Raw genomic sequence first — 7,556 nt, forward strand, 5'->3', positions numbered from 1 at the left:
GAGCATGGAGGGCAGGTTTGTGAACCTCAGCATGAAATACTGAGCTCCATCACCATATCTCAGCTCTCTGAGAACAACACAACAACACAATAAAACAACTTGGTTGTTTATGATGCCAAAGGAGTGATACTGTGAGAAACAGATGAGTCTGCAGAAACCCAAGGAGTAGTATTTCAAGACAATAAATATCAAAGAAATTTTTTCACATGAACCATACCACAGGCTGGGTACTTTCCTTGTGGTTTGAGGAGAGAGCATTTGAGGCTGTGGGGTGTACTGCCAAGTATCGCATTACCAGATCTTGATGGACAAATACCCAGGCTTTGGAAAAAAGGGAAGTTGAAAGCTGAATGTCCTTAAATGAACAGTCCTGGGTGAGAGGTAACAGTTAATGCATGTAGCTGAAGTAGATCCATTTCTTCCTTAGCTACTTACAACATCCAAACCTTCCAACTAATTTCAGGAGATTCTAATCCATTGTCTCTTTCTGATTTCCCGAGGTGACACCCTCATTGAATCGATAAATTTTTCTTCTGGGGTTGCACCTCCTTACAGAAATTTGAAAAAATAGCCAGGATGGAACTAAGTACCAGCATTTGTGATAATTCAATTTTAATGAACTAACAAAAATTATAAAGCTCCATTCTTAGAGCCTCATCCTGAGAAAAAGCACCCACACATTCTCAAGAGATGTCTTTTTAGGATCAGCATCGAGCTGCAGAATTGCTAGCTCCAGTGATAATCTGGCCAGTAATAGCACATGTTTCATAAGCTATCATGTGTTTTTCCAGGGAGTGGCAATGTGTGATCCATTTCACATGCAAGAGTCTGCTAAAGCATATTTTGAGAAATCAAGGCAGGAAGTTGCACTGAACCACATTGCCATGGAAATGTTCACTGGGGAGGGATGACTGAAATAAAACTAGTGAATCTTGCTAGTCATTTTAAGGACATTGCCAGCAGTTGCATATACAACAAATAACGGGTGTCCACACTAGGAGTATTTCCACATTTTCAAGAAAAATCTTCAACAGAAATCTTGTATTCGCTTCAAAGACACACACTGATGTAGGATAGTTTTCAGATGCTTCTCATTAGAAGAGAGAGAAACATAAGTCTGGGTGTTAGCAAACGCTTTTGGGGTTATGCAGCAATTAACTTAGAGGCTTCAAAGACTGTTACCAAAACTGGCTGCAAATAGGAGGCATTGAGGATTAAACACCCGCTTTGAGTCTTCAATCTTCGTGGAAATGTTCTTTAGGTGCACTGCACAGACAAAATTCACAGCCCATGGTTACTTTGTGATCAGCTGGGATGCCGGCAGGGAGAACATGATATCAGAGAAATACACATTCTGAGTGTGGTCTGTACTGGGATCTGTCTGCCACATGCTCCATCTCCTGAGCTGAAGTATGAAATGCATCACTGCTGCATTAGAAGATCCTTCTGCATTTCTCCTGCATAAGAAAATCCTCTTGCAGAAGGAAGGGAGGGAGAAAATCTGAAACTTTTGCCTCTGGGACAAACTGGTTTGGGTATGGGACAAGTTCTGGCTACCCCGTTCAGTTAAGTAAGTAAAGTGAGGCAATTGACATGAGAACTTCACAGCCACAACTTAAAAAATGAGTAATGAACATAATAAGTGAGTAAATAACAGAAAAGACAGTAGTCAGAAAGGAAAAAAAAAGTCCCCCAACAAAATAGTTGCATGCTTTTGAGCACGGCTGTGTGAAATTCCTCGGGTGTGATATTTAAGATAAGAGATCACTTAGCAAGTCACCACAAGATGTCAGCATTGCAGAATGGTTATTCCTACGAGGAACAGAAAAGGTCTTTGCATTCTATAAGCATTTGGTATTAGATTTATTAATGGTATGTAATGCCTTGTAGCCATTAGTGTATTGTTTCAGGCTGCATCCAGCCTGACTAGAAAGCGCTCGCTCAAATTTTGCCTGTATATTGAAGTGTCCAGAGGTCATCCAAAGGTCTCTGTTGCTCAATGCTAGGCTTTTTTTAAAACCCTCACACTGGCTAGAGAAGGGTCTGCTAGCCTCAGTTCTGTAGAGGAAGTGGGAAGAAAGTGTGAAACTATTTTGGGCTTCTATTTAGAAGAGAAGGATATTTGGGGTAGCAAATCTTTTTGAAGGTGTCCAGCAACATAAGCCAAATCATCAGCAAAAGAATGAACTTCTTTTTTCCCATTTCCTTTTGTGAGAAGAAAAGATCTGAGCAGCATTTTATTTGTTTATTTCCTTATTTCTTTCAAATCAACTAACCAGCCTCATTTGTCTTTCACATTAAAATTCATCTCCTGTTTTGGTGGGATGCTCTGTCCTTTTTGCCTATACCATTCAGTCCTCTGAAACATTTCCTGTTGCAAACAACAGCTTTCTGGCTCTCCTGCTGTTACAGCTGTCACCAGCCCTGCCACCGTGCCAGCAGCAAGTGACAAGCTTAGCAAAGTGCAAGTGACTGCGTTGTGCCTAGGGGAGGTGAGTGGGATGGTGCAGTAAGCCAGGAGGGACTGTCTGAGTTCAAAGCAGTCAGAAAACCATTCTGCTGCATTTCCCTACCCACTCATGTGAGCTTCTGTCTGTTCTGCTCTGACACCTTTAACTGTCTGAAGATTTTGCCTGTAAGATGAGTTTGGCCACTATTTAGAGGAATATGAGGAAAAAAGAGTTCACTTCTGGACCTTTTAGTCCCTTGGAAGGACCACTGGAGACTGCCATGCTGAGATGCAGAAGGAGGCAGACATGGTCAGGATAACCTGTTTGCTGTAACTCGGATCTTGCTGCCTCAAATATTGATGTTGGCATGGGGGATAGCAGTATTACATCTACCTTTCTGTAGTACACATATTGTGGCACAGGGCTCCCCCCTGCCATTGTAAAAGCTCTCTTAACCCTACAGTGAGGGTATTTTTGGTATCTTTAAAGATCTACCTATGAAAACCTAGTGATTATTTGATGATTTTCCCAAGATTTTAAGAAAATTGTCAGAAGAGGTAGACTAGGATCTTGTCTAATGGATTATGGTTACCTAAGAAGTCATCTAGTGATGTGGCCCTTCTGCTGGAGGAAGTCCAGAGGAGGGCCATGAAGTTGATAAGGGGACTAGAGCACCTGCCCTACAAAGACAGGCTGAGAAGGTTGTGTGGAAGCCAGAGAGCAAGTCTTCATCAGGAGTTGTAGTGACAGGACAAGGGGGAATGGCTTCAAACTGAAAAAGAGTTTAGATTAAATGTTAGGAGGAAATTCTTTACTGTAAGGATGGTGAGGCACAGGTTGCCCAGAGAAGTTGTGGATGCCCCATCCCTGGAAATTGTTCAAGGCCAGGCTGGAGGGGGCTCTGAGCAACGTGATCTAGTGAGAGATGTCCCTGCCCATGGCAGGGGGTTAGAATTAGATGATCTTTAAGGTCCCCTTCCAAACTAAACCATTCTATGATTCTATGATGTCTCCAATAATAATATGGAGAATAGATTGCATGAATCTGCATGAACTTGCTGTTTCTAACTTTAAATTGTAGATTGGATGGCAGTCACAGAACTGTATTTTTTTTACAGTAATGATAAATGAAGACTTAGGAAGTGATAACTTTTCTCGGATGTCTCAAAAGTCTTCCATAATAGTTTGTTATGAACCATCTGGTCTCATTAATGTTTTATTAAAAACCATCTGGCTGCTATATTGTTCAAGCTATTTAGCTGTAAAACTTCCTTATAAATTAGCCTAAAGGAATGGCTATCAAGCTATTGTGTAGGAGCCCCAAACATTTATGTAGGTCCTATATAAACAGTTATTTTAAAAGTATTAAACTATAATAAACTTCCACATTAAACTACAAAAGTATAAAAAATGTATCAGTAATAAAATCTCAAATTAAGTATATTCCCTATGCTTCTTAATTTTTCTTCTTTTCTTTTTTTTTATGTCTTTAATTCTTGGCCAGTTGGAACAAGACCTACAAAGTCAAATGATGAACTGCATCTAAATAAGAAATATTAGGGGGTTGTGTTTCAATAAAACATTGCAAACAGAGGATACTTGTCACTGATTCCAAAAAATGAGGCCCTTCATCTTTGTATCTCTGCACACATACACATTTCAGACTGTAAGCACTCTAAAGTGTTCTCTTTAAAATCAAACTGTACAGCACATGGCTCTATTTAAAGTATAGTTGTACAGCACCTAGTACTATGGACAGCTAGGTACAACTGATTGTAAATGATTATGTAATATGCATTGTTTTAATAAATTGTACTTCCACTCATAATTGTTCTACTGTTACATTTTCAGATCAGTAAAAAATTAGGGCAATTCATATTGATTTTGCTATTTATAGACAACCCTAAAGTTACAGTGAATGGAAGAACTAAGGAAAGCATATCTAAAGAACACATAGAAAGTTTAGGACAAAACTAGCAAAGTGATAGGAGTTAAATGATCCATGAGAAAGAGCCCGTGGCTGAAGGTGCCTGTTGTAAGAAAGTTCTCTTTGATCAGCTCCCCAGGTTTGTTCTGTTTCACGCAATTCCTCATGCATCCTCTGATGTGTGCACAAGCATCCTCAAAAACCCTCACTAACTGACTGCAGGAGCAAATTATTTGGGCAGAATTTTCCAAAGAATCGGTAGTATGTGATTGCAGTCTTTCTCGAGGCAGCCGGCTCGATGGTGTTTGTATTGCATTGCTTCAGAACATGGCCAGAGTCAAACCTTGCTAACATTAATATTTCATTGAATAACACCAGATGCATGTTGTCATCTACTACAACATTTGTAGCAATAGCTTTATTATGATTTAAAACAAATTTTCTCTCTCACTTTTGTTTTTTGTGCCTCCTCTCTTTTATTTCCCAGTTATTTTGCAACTCCATAATCCCCCTTCTCATTACCTGTTAACTGTCAGCTCAGTCTCAGGAACAATGGAAATTCCTGTTCCAGAGCAATCTGAAGGGGGTTTCTCCGGAACAAAACAAATGCAGTTTTAAATGCCCATGAAGATAGAAATTGAGAATTTTGTTTAGAGATCTTTGAAGCAGGCCATGGCCCACAAAAGCAGCAGATGCATTGAGGAGAAGACCACAAACAACAAAGAAGCCAGTGGCTCCAGAGGGTCCTAAGGATCTGTGAGGCTGCATTGCTCCTGCAAGGTGAGTCAGGGTTGCTGCAGCTTCCCAGGGACTCTGCAGCAGGAAGTGCCAGGGGTTGTCTGCACCTTCTGCTGTAGAAATGCACACTGCAAGAGAGGACAAAAGGAAAAAACCCACCCCATTTCACACAGGGCTGATAGTTCAGCCCCACTGGGTACCAAGACTAAGGCAGGCCCTGTGATTATTCTCAAGGCCATCTCATTTTTCAGCTTGTTATTGCTGCCTCCTAGTTTCAGCATGTGAAGTGTTGTCTTTTCAGTGTCTTACAGGCAGTGGGGTAAGAACATACCTGGGTTTTCCCAGCTAAAGGGAATAGGATGAAAAAGAACACAGTTTTTTTTGAAACAAGGAGTGAGGGCTGGCAATTGCATGGAGTTTCTTTTATGTTTTGCAACAGTGTTGCCCAAAAGGACAGCAGGTACCATAAAGGGGGTGCTGTAGGTCAAAACAGATTTGTAGATACAAAAGTACTGTGACCAGTTCCTGGCTTCTCAGAGAGAGATGGAGCTCTTGGAGCCGGTCCACCAGAGGGCAACAAAGATGATTAAGGGACCGGAAAGAAAGGAAAGAAAGGCTGAAGGAGCTGGGCCTGTCTCAAGAAGAGACGACTGAGAGGAGACCTCATCAATGTCTATAAATACCCGAAGGGATGGTGTCAAGAAGATGGATCCAGGCTTTTCTCCGTGGTGTTGAGCAATAGGACCAGAAGCAGTGGGCAGAAATTGATGCACAGGAAGTTCCTTCCACTGGGACATGAGAAAGAACTTCTGTACTATGTGGGTGACCAAGCACTGGAACAGATTGCCCAGAGAGGTTGTGGAGTCTCCCTTTTTGGAGACATATAAGAACCATCCAGATGCAATCCTGTACCCTGTGCTCTAGGATGACCCTGCTTGAGCAGGGACGTTGGACCAGATGACCCACTGTGGTCCCTTCCAACCTGACCCATTCTGTGATTCTGTGAAAAAGCTGCACCTGTCCCTCTGAACAGGGCAGGAACCACTACAAAGCAGTGGTGTCCTGCAAATTTGTACTGGTGGTGGCTACAGATAGTCACACAACTCTGAGTTACTGACATTATTTGTTACATTGCAGTTATACACACAGACCAGGTCTTTGCTATGCTGGAAGAAAACCTCATGTATGATATAACATGTTGGCCTGTTCTCTGACAATTAAAAATGTAGTTTATTTGCTCTATCACAGGACTAAAACTGGTGCCCTTGTTCCTTGCACTGCCCTTGTTTTTCTGAATGATGTATTGATTTGGGTGAATAGCATCTGTAACAGATGACGCGAATATCCTTGGGTGGATGGCTTTCTTACTGACAAGGAGGGTACTCTTGCCAACTGGGAGATGGGAACGCACTTCCTCCTGAAAAACTGGTCGCAGTCAGCCTGAGCTGGGGCTTACTTGGTCCTTCTGCAGTTACTCACCACTGCCAACACACCACTGTGTGAGCAATGCAGTTTGTAAGAGAGAAGGAAGACCAGCTGTGTCCTGAGAGGAAGCATTAGTAGAAAAGGAAACAGTGAGCAACTGGTACTGGGAAAGCAGGAACTGCAGTTATTCTTTTGGCCAGGACCTCATGACTGCACACTTCAATACTGAGAATCGTATTTCAACAATATATATTCTTTCCTCTCGTCCTTTTCCCCTATCATGTCAAACAAACAATTCCTGCTGGTATCCAGACCAAAGCATTCACACGAGCATCAGCTTCAGGAAGCTTTGCAGCTAGACAGAATACAGTGGAGCTCTTACTATGGCCTTTCTTGCAATGTGGCATATCCAGATCTCTTTTTCAGTTCCTGATATTCACAAAAGGTAAGAATGTAATATCCTTGAGTTCTCTACCCTCCATCAACTTTAACAGAAGCTTTACTCTGTCTCCAAAATGAAAGGGCACAGGTTAACGAGGGGCTAGGCTCATCATCCTTTAGTCCCACCAAAGGATTTAAGAATTGGGTGTGCTATTTTCAAACATCATAAGAAAATTGATTTTTCCATCCAAAAAACCTGAAAAGCTCTAGTTGCCATCACAGGATTTGTTTCACTGACTGAAGTGCAAGTAACCAACAATGAATACAATTAGGATGATCTCCTGACTTCATCTTCAGTCTGTCAATTGCTGAAATGATAACAAATCTAAGAGTAAACAAAACAGTAAATCTCTCCCGCTATTAGACAAGTTCTCATCTATTGATAAATCTACATAATCTTCCTTGCTCTAGGCAGCAATCTAGGCATTGCAGACATATCCTCATAAAAATCTAAGGAGGAAAGGATTTTTCAAGGCATGTACTGCAGTCATTCAAAGTAGACTTAGGGCAGCCAGCCATTATTTTTATTTTTTTAATACAAATTGAAAAGTAAGAAATTGGTAATTTAGGAAAAC

The sequence above is a fragment of the Neopelma chrysocephalum genome, unplaced genomic scaffold (assembly GCF_003984885.1).
Source record: "Neopelma chrysocephalum unplaced genomic scaffold, ASM398488v2 Primary Assembly neopelma1_26, whole genome shotgun sequence".
Classification (NCBI taxonomy): domain Eukaryota; kingdom Metazoa; phylum Chordata; class Aves; order Passeriformes; family Pipridae; genus Neopelma; species Neopelma chrysocephalum.